This window comes from Odocoileus virginianus, chromosome 14 (assembly GCF_023699985.2).
Source record: "Odocoileus virginianus isolate 20LAN1187 ecotype Illinois chromosome 14, Ovbor_1.2, whole genome shotgun sequence".
NCBI lineage: Eukaryota > Metazoa > Chordata > Mammalia > Artiodactyla > Cervidae > Odocoileus > Odocoileus virginianus.
Genome location: NC_069687.1, coordinates 47,557,805 through 47,570,513, shown reverse-complemented (window position 1 = coordinate 47,570,513; position 12,709 = coordinate 47,557,805).

The window sequence follows — 12,709 nt, the reverse complement described above, 5'->3', positions numbered from 1 at the left end:
TAAATGTTATTCACTATGGATTCTGTCTTTATGATTTGGATATTTGGTATTTACCCTGGAATTTTACATTAATTTTGATTTTAAAAAATAATGCATTATAATACTATCTTTATTACTGAGTTTTTTTGCATTCCCCTGCCCCAATTTTGTGCCCAATGTGGGTACCTCACCTACCCTACCCTGTTCCTTCGTAGTTGTTGATCTCAAGCCTTATCCCACATTCAAAGTATTTAATAATAATTTGATATAGCTAATAAGTCATATTTATTGATTTCTAGATTATACAAGGCTAGAGAAGATGAAAGATTTAGAGCATCTAAAAAGTTGACCTAAAGTCAAAAGATGAAATGAAGCAAAAGTAACTTAAACTTACTTAAACTCAAAAAACCAATTGCTAAATACAAACAAAAAAGAATTAGTTTACTAAGAGCTCATGTGAAAAATGACCTGGTTTTAACCTGACAGTAAGCTCAAAATGAATTAGAAATATGATGTATGCCTCCAATAGCCAGGTTGTTCTCAGACCTCATTCTTCCCCACCTGTGCTCTGTAAATCAGGGTCTGTATTTCCCAAGCTCTCCTGGACTCTAGTTTCTGGTTACATTCAGCTGATGCTGGGCCTTGGCTGACAGCTGGAGGATGACAAGAGACAAGCAAGAGTATTTCTTTTTCCCTATCCCCAGTGTCTTGTGGCTCTCATTCTTGCAAATCATAGTTGGTCTTAATTACCAGCTTCTGCTGTGTAGACCTGGCTCCGGATGCCATTTCTAGCGGTGGTCATTCTTCCTGCTTTCGTTAATCCCTTGGATGCTTTCATATCCTCTATTTGGCTTCACAATTCATCTATCACATGTGAAACCCATTCCTTCTGTTTTTGTTTCCTAGGTTTACAAGTTGTAGAGAGGTTTCTCTTGGCTGAATTCTGACTGATAATAACCTCAAGTTATAGTAATAAAAAAGATGTACTTGAAGACATGAGAGAACCCACTGTGCAACTGGAGCATTATACTTAAAGTATGGCATTAAATATAGATGTGGTGTAGAAGAGAGGTTTGGGCATCTTCTTCTTAAGAGGCATCCTTTAACTCTCAGTTCCACCGCCTACTAGCTGTGATCTCGCATGAATCAATTGCTTCTGAAAGCCTGAATGTATTGACCTATAAAATGGTGATGACGGTGATATTTATTTTGACTGCTGAGATGCTCACATAAGATACGTGACAGAGTTTTATAAAACATAAGACTGGTGTTACTGCTCTTGTTATGTCATTGGAGGAACTGCTGACCAAGCAGAAAGAGAAGTCTGAGAGAAGAAATGCTGGTAATCTGCATATACGAAGGAATTTCATGTAGAAGAGAAACGATCTTTTTATACAGTATGATAATGGAGAGAAGAGTGTCCAGTAGATGGAAATTCCAGGAAAGCATACTTTGGCTCAGCATATAGCAGAGCTTTTCAGTAAGTAGAGCTCTTCAGAAACCTGAAGGGCCATTTTAGAAAGTAATGAGATTCTGATTTCTGATCATATTCCTGTAGAGCCTCACATGGGGGAGATGGTAGTTCTTTAGATAATAACAGTGACAGTAGTAATAACATTTATTGAGGGCTAACAAGTGTCAAGTTTGGTTTTAAGTACTTGATATGTATTAATTGATTTAATTCTCACAATGATCAAAAGATGCAACTGAACTGCTTTTCCAGATGAATAAACTGAGGGAGAGAGAGAGTAATTTCCAACATTACAAAACTGATAAGTGGAAGATCTACAGGCTGTGGTTCTAGGAGTTTTAGTATATATATAAGAGGTGCTTAATAAATGTGTTTTGGCTCAAGGCATTTTTTCATAATTGTGTTATCTGAATGCTTTTCTTTTGTATTGTAGAATCTGCCTTAGGCTTTTTTCAAACTGGCTGTCTTGTTCCTTGAGTATCCCCATTTCTTAGCACAGGACTTGGACATGTTATCAATATATGTGATAATGGTTGTTGAATGAACAAATAATCTTTGAGTGATAAGTATTCACATATGAGATAATGCAGCATATGCTCTCTGGTTAGTGCATTTCTAATAACTGACTGCAAAGAGGTGGTGATCAGAGCTCTTCTTTGTGTGACCTCCCTGGGGCATCAGTCTATGATAAATACTCTAAGTAGGGCTGTTCTCATACCTTAAGTATAATCTACAGACATCATAAATTGGGGTCTCTATGAGCACTTCCTAAAAACTTCAGACCAATAAATCAGAATTTCACCAGAGGGACCCAGGTGCACTTTAAACATGTTCTGAGATGATTCTCAGATATACAAAAGCTTGAGAACCATAGCCCTTGTCCCTTCAGCCAGTGAAAAAGTACAGGAACTCCTTTAGGAACCCTGACTGCTGTTATTCAGTCGCCAAGTTGTGTCGGACTGTTTGCGACCCCGTGAACTGCAGCACGCCAGGCCTTCTCGTCCTTGACTAACTCCTGGAGTTTGCTCAGACTCATGTCCATTGAGTTGATGATGCCATCCAACCACCTCATCCTCTGTTGCCCTCTTCTCTTGCCCTCAATCTTTCCCAGCATCAGGGTCTTTTCCAAAGAGTCAGCTTTTTGTATCAGGTGGCCAAAGTATTGGAACTTCAGCTTCAGAATCAGTCCTTCCAATGAATATTCAAGGTTGATTTATTTTAGGATTGACTGGTTAGATCTCCTTGCTGCCCAAGGGACTCTCAAGAGTCTTCTCTAAAAAAAAAAAAAAAAAAAAGGAGTCTTCTCTAGCACAATTCAAAAGCATCCATTTCTCGGCACTTGGCCTTCTTAATGGTCCAACTCTTACATCCACACATGACTACTGGAAAACCATAGCTTTGACTATACAATCTTTGTGGACAAAGTGGAAACCTGGAATCAGACTCAAAAGAATCTTCCTGTCTGGGTGCCTGCCCCTCACTGCATGTAGCCTGTGGATTCAGGAGAGAGATGAGAGGCATAAGACTTACCTCTGAAGCTAACCTCAGAAGCCCTCTGATGTTCCTAAAAATAAGTGTTAAAGAACAGAAGCCATGTCTTCTGTCACTTAGAAATATTTACCTCTTGATTATGTGATGCTTCTGTGGAAATGGTGGAACAGTTAGCTCCAGTGTTCTTGGGAACAGGATGTCTGTGTGTGTGTATGCTCTCAGTTGTGTCCAACTCTTTGTGACCCCATAGACTGTGGCCCACCAGGCTCCTCTGTCCATGGGATTTCCCAGGCATGAATACTGGAGTGGGTAGCCATTTCCTTCTACAGAGGACTTGCCTGACCCAGGGATCAGACCTGTGTCTCTATGTCTCCCACATTGGTACGCAGGTTCTTTACCACTAGTACAGCATAAACCAGGATAAAAGGACAAAATCCACACTTTCTGGCCAGAGCATTGACCTGGAAGCCAGCTAATGGAGTTTTCACGGTAAGGCCACATTAATTTTCTCTTAGCTGTGGTCCTATCACTGTTAATCAGCCAAATGTATATGTTAGAACTGCTTTAAGGGGAAGTTTATGCTCTCAATTTGGTGTCAAAAATGCACTAGTAACACTGACAATTGCTGATGAATATTATAGTTTTAATCATCTTGGCTTTGACAGTGAACTACATCAAATATTAGGAAGTCAGAGAAAGTTCTAATTCAAGGATAGAAACCAACATCAGATAGATAGAAACCAACGTCTGTTGGAACAGACACAATTTTCCAAACAGAATAGAGTAAGCCTTCTATATCCATTAGTTAAGTGCTTAGCTTTGTTCTGGGTACAATTGCAGAGACGCAGGAAAAGACAGAACCTTCCCTCACAGAACAGTAGTTGGAAAATGAGGATATCCATGTTCAATACAACAACACACCAGGTAGTTAGGGCTACCTCATAGATCTGGAATCTTAGTGCGCATCAGCTTACCTGATGGCTAGTTTCAACATGGATTTCACCCCCAGAATTTCTGATTCAGTGTCTGAGTTGGGGCTCAAGAAGTTACAATTCTAATAAGTTGCCAAAAGCACGGAGGCTGCTGGTCCTGGGTCACACTTTGTGAATCACTGGGCTAAATTAGGGCTTCCCTGTGGCTCAGATAATGAAGAATCTGCCTGCAATGCGGAAGACCCAGGTTCCATCCCTGCGTTGAGAAGATCCACTGGAGAAGGGTATGGCTACCCACTTCAGTACTCTTGCCTGGAGAATCCCATGGATAGAGGAGCCTGGTGGGCTACAGTCCAGTTTGGGGTTGCAAAGTGTCAAACATGACTGAGTGATTCAGTACAACACAGCACAGGCTAAATTTTGTGGTGCATTTGGTAAAGGTATGTGTATGTGTATACACACACACACACACACACACACACATATTCAAGAAAGAATGACTAAGACTCATAAAAATCTCTCTGAGAATAAGGCTTTCTAAGTGGGAAAGTATGGATGTTCCTGCATCAATGGGTGCTAGGCTTAACTGTTAGGAGAAAAAGTGAGACTTTTCACATAACTTGACTTTACATGCTCTTAGATCATCTCTTCTCATGGATAAACAGCGCCAATTCTCACAACCTTTCTTTGTATGGCAGGAATTTCAGACCCTTGATCAATCCTTCAACATCCGTTTTCCTTTCTCTGGAAGTCCTCCAGTCCTCGTGTGTCTTCAGGTGTGGGTGAACACAACTAGGTGGGTCTAAGCAATGTACACTAGTCCAACTCTTACCACCAAGGGGCTGGGCACAGTGTTCCTGTTAAGGCAGTCTGAGACTTCTGTTCACTCATTCTCAGTGGATATCAAGCAAAGCCTGTCTGTCTTGAAAATATATTACAATGTATTAAAATTGTGTGGAGTCAAGTTTTTGAGCTTAAAAACAGTAATTTATTAGATCACATTGTATGCAACACACATGCACACACATATACAAGTGCAAGTGAAAACTGGCAAAATCTGAATAAGACGCCACCTAGTTACAGTACCAAGGTCAATGTCCTGATTTTGATATTGTGCTATCATTATGATATATGTAATCATTTGGGGAAAATTGGGAGGAGGGTGTATAGGATCTCTCTGTTGCTTTTTGGCAACTTCCTGTAAGTTTGTCAATATTTTTAAATAAAATGTTTAAATAAAACTAGTATTTTATAATATTTGAGACCAATCATTGATCTTTGGCTCAGTTCCTCTGGTTGTATTTTCAATTATTTTTTATGTGTACCCTTCATTGTCCAAACGTGATGAATTCTTGTTTTACCATTTGGTGGCCTTATGCACTTTTTTTTTTAACCCCGTCTTGGCACTCATTTTCTCAGTTTTACAATAATAGCACCCATGTTAGTCATTTTAGGGATTCAGTGAGTAAATATGTGCCTAGAACAGTACCTGGCACATAGTAAGCATCTATAAATACTGGTAATGATGAAGGTGATGCTAATCATGATAAGATGATGTACTTGTGCTCATCCTGATATCCGGACAATCCTGTCTCCTAATTACCTCCCATTCTACCACCAGTACCAAACCCTACTGACTGCTATAGGTTCAGCTAGAGTGCCATATGTAGGAAGTGTAGGTAGGCAAGGATTTAATATAAGGATGCAAGTGCTTGAAGCACTATAGGAAGCAAAGGTCAGGGAAGACTACTGCTAGTTCTTAGTTTGCTGGTGATGTTCATAGAACTGAGAAGTTCAAACAATCACAGGAAATTACCATTAAGATTCACAGCTGCCTGGAGCATGAACATAGGTAATTCTTGGGAAAATGCCAATAGCTACTAAAAAAACCCCTCAACTATACTATTGTTCATACACTGTCTTGCTATTGTCAAAGGAACTATAATATGGCATTTATATTTTACTCTTTTACTTCTGCATTTTTTTATAAGTGCCTACCATGGGCAAAGTCTTACCCAAAATATAACTAGCAAGCAATGAATGGAAATGCAGCTCTCAGTCTTCTAGTCCCTAAGATGCAGAAGACAGACTGAAGAGAATAGAAAGTGTTCTAATGATGATATACAACAGGCATTATACTTCTCTTAAATACTTTGATCATCATAGCAGCCACTTCACACTAGTATTGCACCTTCTTTATACCTATTTTTTGGAGGAACTTATTACATATGGCCTTATATTGTAGCCATTTATGAATGTGGATTACATCTCTTACTAGATATGGACTTCTGAAAATTTAAAACAACTTCTGTCACATAACAGATTCCCACTACATATTTATTAAATAAGGAAATGTATTAAAGTATCCTATTTCTGTTCTTTAGTCCTTTATTGTTTGATATTCATGGAAATCTACAATGGATCAAACTCTAGAATCTAAGGAACAGAGAGAAAAGGAAGAATCATTCAAATAAAGATAAACTGAGTGGTCTATTTAATATCTTCTAAAAGTACTTACAATGTTTCAATAAAACCAGGACATTTGAAACAAATGTTGAATTCTCTGCAGAGGTTGGATAGCATCTTTGCCATGGCTTTCCAACTGTTGCCTTCCCAGACACCTGTCATGGCTTAGGATGTGCTCTGGTCTCCTTCAGCCCCCGTATCTCATTCCATATGCAGGCAAAGCTGCTTGAAAGGAAAGGAATGCACGGGGTTCAGACTAACTAATAGAATAAACTGAGAGTAGTGAAGACAGGTCATTGAATCAGGTATCTGGTCTTACAGTTTTACTGACTTCCATTGAAGTCACTCTAAGGATGCAATGTTCTACTTTTGGAATAACCATGCTGTATACAGGAAAGAGCAGTGTATCGCGGTTCAGAAGCAGTCACACATCTGAGAAATACAGTAGTGCAATTAGCAGCTGCTTCTCTAATAAACTTTTTTCTTTTCCTGTGGGGCTAAAATTTTTCACTGAGGCAGCTGTTAATTTCCAAATCAAATTCTGCTGGGTAGAGGATGACTATTTATAGAGGTTCTTTTTGGGAAATTCTGAGAAACACACTAGCTACAACTGACATTTTTTGATCATGAACTTATTCTGATCTTTTAATTTTACTTTTTATCATGACCTTGGCAAAAATCAATGTAGTTAAGAATTCATCAGTGGATTGTACACTGGGCCATTCTATCTGGGTAACTTACACTCTTTCAAAGGCAGCTCATACAAGGGTCCTTATTATTTCCTGATTACAGTTGTTGCTTCTGAAATGGAGAAAAATTATTTCAGAGACTGTGTGAGAGGATAAATCTATCAGTAATAACTTGTTAGTTGTGCCAGGTGGAAGGAATATTCCATCAATGACACAATGATTCTGCCTTCAACTGTGTTCAGTTTGCAGCCAAAATTAGGAAGACACCTTTGGTACCCTTAGGTCCTTTGGATACTCTTTTCTTCTCTTATTTCATGTCTCATCCCTCTCAGATGTCTGGTGAGGTTTTATCTATCTTTTATAATCTGCTCCTAGGGAAAAATAATCAATAGTTTAGATTTTCACCCAAATGTATTCTTTAATCTAAGTTAGAATGCACATGAATCCCTCATATAAAAGAATCTAAGGCTTCCACAGCCAGGTGAATATGGTGATTGAAGGGACATCATATTCTCTCAAGCAGCTCTAAAATTGTGTGTGGGCAGCATGATCTGGTGTGGGAGGAATATGGATACTAGCTCAGAGTGGTGAAAAGTCCTTTCTGTTCATCCTGAAGCAGGAGCATTCCTTTCATAACCTCACTTTCTGTCTCTGTAAGATGAGGGAGATGCAGGAGTTCATTGTGAGGACTGAGATGATCATTGCAGTGTTCACCTGTGTTCTTGCTTTTGGCATATGTGCATGCATGTATGCTCAATCATGTCTGACTCTTTGTGATCCCATGGACTGTAGCCCACCAGGCTCCTCTGTCCATGGAATTTTCCAGGCAAGAATACTGGAGTGGGTTGCCATGTCCCTCTTCAGGGGATCTTCCTGACCAGGGATTGAACCCACGTCTTCTGTGTCTCCTGCATTGGCAGGCAGATTCTTTACCACTGAGCCACCGCGGAAGCCCTCTGTTCTTCATATTCTCTTTCTATTTGATTCCTCCCTTGTGGTTGACTCAATGACGACTCCATCCTGGAAATGGTCTTTCTCCTTGGCTTTCTAAACCCAGCACAAGTCTGGTTCTCCACTATCTCCCTGGCTACTTTCTTTCAGTCTTCCTTACTGGAATTGCCTTTCTTTAAATGCTGGAATTCTTTAAGGTGCAGTCCCAAGTTTCCTCTTCTCCCCTCCTGCTTCACTTCTGACATCTTTGCAGATAACTCACAGTAGTGATTTCTAGCTCTGATCTCTCTTCTGAGCTCCACTGCCTAAAGTCATCTTGGAAGCCTCAAACTAGATTCAACTCAGCATATCCAAAATTGAACTTTTAATGCCTAAGTTTATTTCAGTATTCTGTTTCTCAGTGATTAACCCTTACTTTCACCTATCCAAACAATTGTGTGAGTCTGAAAGCTCACAATTATTATTGACACCGCCCTCTCTCACTCACCGAATTGTCAATATTTTGCCAAAAAGATCTGTCCACTTCTTTCCATGCATGCCATAGCCTGTTACAATCATCTTCCAATCATTGGTCTGCTCTGCCCCATTCTGCCCACTGACCAACTGTTTCTTTACTTTGTGGTCAGACTTATACTTCCCTCCACAGGCAAGCTAATCATGTTATCTTCCTCATCCCTGTCTAGACTTAGACTTTTTAACTGCTTCCCATTGCAAACTTGCAAACATAGCTTGCTAAGATGAATCATAAGGCTCCACAGGGCATAGCTCTGAGCTACTTCACCACCCCTTACTCCCTCTTGCCCTTCTCTGCTGGGTACAAGCCTTCTGGCTTCCGGTCAGTGTTTCATAATTTTTCACGTTTCTTTCCACCACTGGGCCTTTGCACAAGCCATTCCACTTTCTTGATATGCCCTCAACTTCTGCGGTCTTCCATCTGGTTAACTCTTCCTCTTTCCTCAGATTTTACCTTAATCAACACTTCTCCAGGTAAACCTTTCCTAACCTCCCTTATAATGTCTAATCTACCTGTTTTAGACTCATGATACCTCATATCTGTCCATTATATCATCTAGAGCAGGGGTCCCCAACCTCCTGGCTTCAGACCGGTACCTCCTATCAGATCAGTAGTAGTCTTAGAAGTAAAATGCACAATAAATGTAATGTACTTGAATCATCCCAAAACCACACTCCACCCCTGGTCCATGGAAAAATTGATCTTCACAAAATAGGTCCGCAGTGCCCCAAAAGTTTGGAGATCACTAATGCATCATTAGGCAAAGTTGTAATTTTATATCTGTCTTACTTCTGTCTATACGACTGTTCATGGAATTATGATTCTTTCACTTCCCTGTAAGGACTGTACACTGAATGCTTTTTTGTTTTATTTATTTATTTTTTGACCACCACTGGATTCCTGTAAAAGTGGTCCATCTGGTAAAGTGGTTGATGCATTGTAGGAGCTAAATCAGTATTTGTTAAATGAATTTCATGGGTTTGTTTAAAAGTATACTTGTGTATCTATTTAGGTAATATTTTCAGCATTTTCTTACTCAGTTCACCCTCAATGCAATTTAATCAACTCTTTCATTCTTATTTCTATGTGACCCTTCTCATCACCAAGCTGTAAGCTGCCTGTTAACCTCCTGGGAGCTATATTAATGAATCCTTGCTTTCTGGAGCAGATAAGTCTACACTGGTATAAAACAAAACAACAAACCCTTGCCTACTGAGAAAAAAATTTTTTTAATTTCTAGAATTGAGAGAAAATTTGCCATAATTTCTTACTGAAGGGTATGAAAAATGAGATCATAATGTTAGAACAAAAGATCTATTTAATTACCACTATTCCTTAGAGAAAAATGTATAATGCTCTAATATACTTTTAATCTCTCAAGTTGTAATTCTCTGTGTCTTGTGGATATTGTACAAATATCTATTTTGGTGAATTGATTCTGGCTTCTTGGGGACAGGATTTTCTCACTAACTCTTTTCATACTGAAGAGAGAGCAGTTGGAAAGAAGTTATAATTAAGAATCTAAGCTCAGTAAAATTTCCAAGGTTTCAAATAAATAGAATTGGTGAAGATTGGATTTTTCTCCAAATATTTTTATACAGCCATCATGTTCAATCTTAGTCTTCTTTCCCCCAAACCTGATTTCTCACTGTCATGCCTCCATTCTACCATCACTTACTCTACCGTTTTTGAACATCTACATGAGTCTTATTTTTCAATTGCTCTTTGCAAGTATATCATCCATAATTAGACAAATTGCTCCAAGAATAACCTACTCAGTGAAAGAGATAGGGGAAATACCTTCTCTCTTTGTCAGTTTTGCTTGCTATAATAAAAGTATCATAGACTGTGTAGCTTAAACAATAGAAATTTACATCTCTGTGTGTTGGAGGCTGGGAAATTCAAGATCAAGGTAGTCACCAATTTGGTTTCTGGTGAGAGCCCCCTTCCGGGCTTTCAGATGGAACCCTTCTTGCCATGTCCTCATATAGAAAAGAGAGAGAGAGAGATGATTAGCAAACTCTCTTGTGTCTCTTCTCATGAGAGTACTGATCCCATCATGAAGACTACATCCTTATGACCTGATTGCCTCCCAAAGGCCACATCTCCAAATAGTATCCCAAAACATGTGGATTTTGGGGGAAGCATATAAGTGCAGTCATGGTATCACAAAATTTACTACTATAACTTTGGGGAATCCTCAGTCTACTTTCTCAACACTCAGATCATATCAATATCTTGTACTGAGAGGATTATTTTCCAGGTTCTTCCACTGTATTGGTTCAGTTCCTCCCCACTATCTCCCTCAAAATACACAATCTTCTTATTTATCCCCATATCTGTTAATATGACAGCCATCTCTTTCCTGGATCACTGCAATAGCCTCATGTCTACTCATCCTGCTTATATTCTTATCTCTTATCAGTTCAGTTCAGTCACTCAGTCATGCCACACTCTTTGAGACCACATGAACTGCAGCACGCCAGACCTCCTTGTCCATCACCAACTCCCAGAGTCTACCCAAACCCACGTCCATTGAGTCGGTTATGCCATCCAACCATCTCATCCTTTGTCGTCCCCTTCTCCTCCCGCCCTCAATCTTTCCCAGCATCAGGGTCTTCTTAAATGAGTCAGCTCTTCATATCGGGTGGCCAAAGTATTGGAGTTTCAGCTTCAACATCAGTCCTTCCAATGAACACCCAGGGCTGATCTCCTTTAGGATGGACTGGTTGGATCTCCTTGCAGTCCAAGGGACTCTCAAGAGTCTTCTCCAACCCCACTGTTCAAAAGCGTCAATTCTTTGGTGCTCAGCTTTCTTTATAGCCCAACTCTCACATCCATACATGACCACCGGAAGAAACATAGCCTTGACTAGATGGACCTTTGTTGACAAAGTAATGTCTCTGATTTTTAATATGCTGTCTAGACTGGCCATAACTTTCCTTCCAATGAGTAAGCATCTTTTAATTTCATGGCTGCAATCACCATCTGCAATGATTTTGGAGCACCCCAAAATAAAGTCAACCACTGTTTCCACTGTTTCCCCATCTATTTGCCATGAAGTGATGGGTCTCTTATAGTAATTATTTATTGCTGCATATCAAAATTCTCTGAAACTAAGCAGTTTAAGATGACAAACTTTTACTATATCAATCACACAGTCCATGTGGGTCAGGAATCCAGGAGATGTTTAGGTAGGTAATTTTGGTTGAGGGTAACTCATGCTGTTCACCAGCAGTTCATTCATTTGAAAACTTCTCTGGGGCTAGAGGAAGCTAACTTTCAAGTTCACTCATGTGGTTGCTCCTCACCATGTGAGTCTCTCCACAGAGCTACATGTAACATAGCACCTGGCTTCCCCCAGAATGAGTAATCTTAGAGAGAGACGGAGACGCCAAGATAGAAACCACAGTCTTTAGCACTAAATCTTGGACGTGGCAGGCCCTCACCTCTGCTCTACTCCACTGGCCACAGTGATCGATCCTGGAACCATGTGGGAAGGGAATAGACAAAGGTGTGAACTCCATGAGCTGGGGAACATGAGGGGTCTTTTGGAGACTGGCTGCCACCTCTTCTTACAATCCACCCTCTGCCGAAGCGATTACAGTATTTCCCTGTATCAGTCAGTCAGTTCAGTTGCTCAGTCGTGTCCAGCCTTTGTGACCCCATGAACTACAGCATGCCAGGCCTCCCTGTCCATCACCAACTCCCGGAGTTTACTCAAACCCACGTCCATCAAGTTGGTGATGCCATCTAGCCATCTCATCCTCTGTCGTCCCCTTCTCCTTCTGCCCCCAATCCCTCACAGCATCAGGGTCTTTTCCAATGAGTATAAGACCCTCCAGTAATTTTCCCTGATGCTTAAGACAAAATTTCTAATTCTGTTTTTCCTATTGGGTAGAAGTTCAATTCAGGAACCCAGACTTCTTTCACTTTGTGGATTTACCTTAGTCTTTGTACTTGACAAATGGTGAAGGAGACAGCAGGGGTGTAGCCATATCTGAAACTTTTTAACCTCTAAATGGCACATGTCATTTCTGCTCACACTTCATAACCCAGAAATCAGCTTGTAAATCCACACACTCGTACATAAGGAGGTAGGGAAATAACTTGCTGTGTTCAGTGGGTGCTACGTTTAAGGTATGCTTTACAGCTTGAGTTTTCTGACAATAAGTGTTTCTATAGGACTAGGAAGGAAAATTTTAACCTAATACTA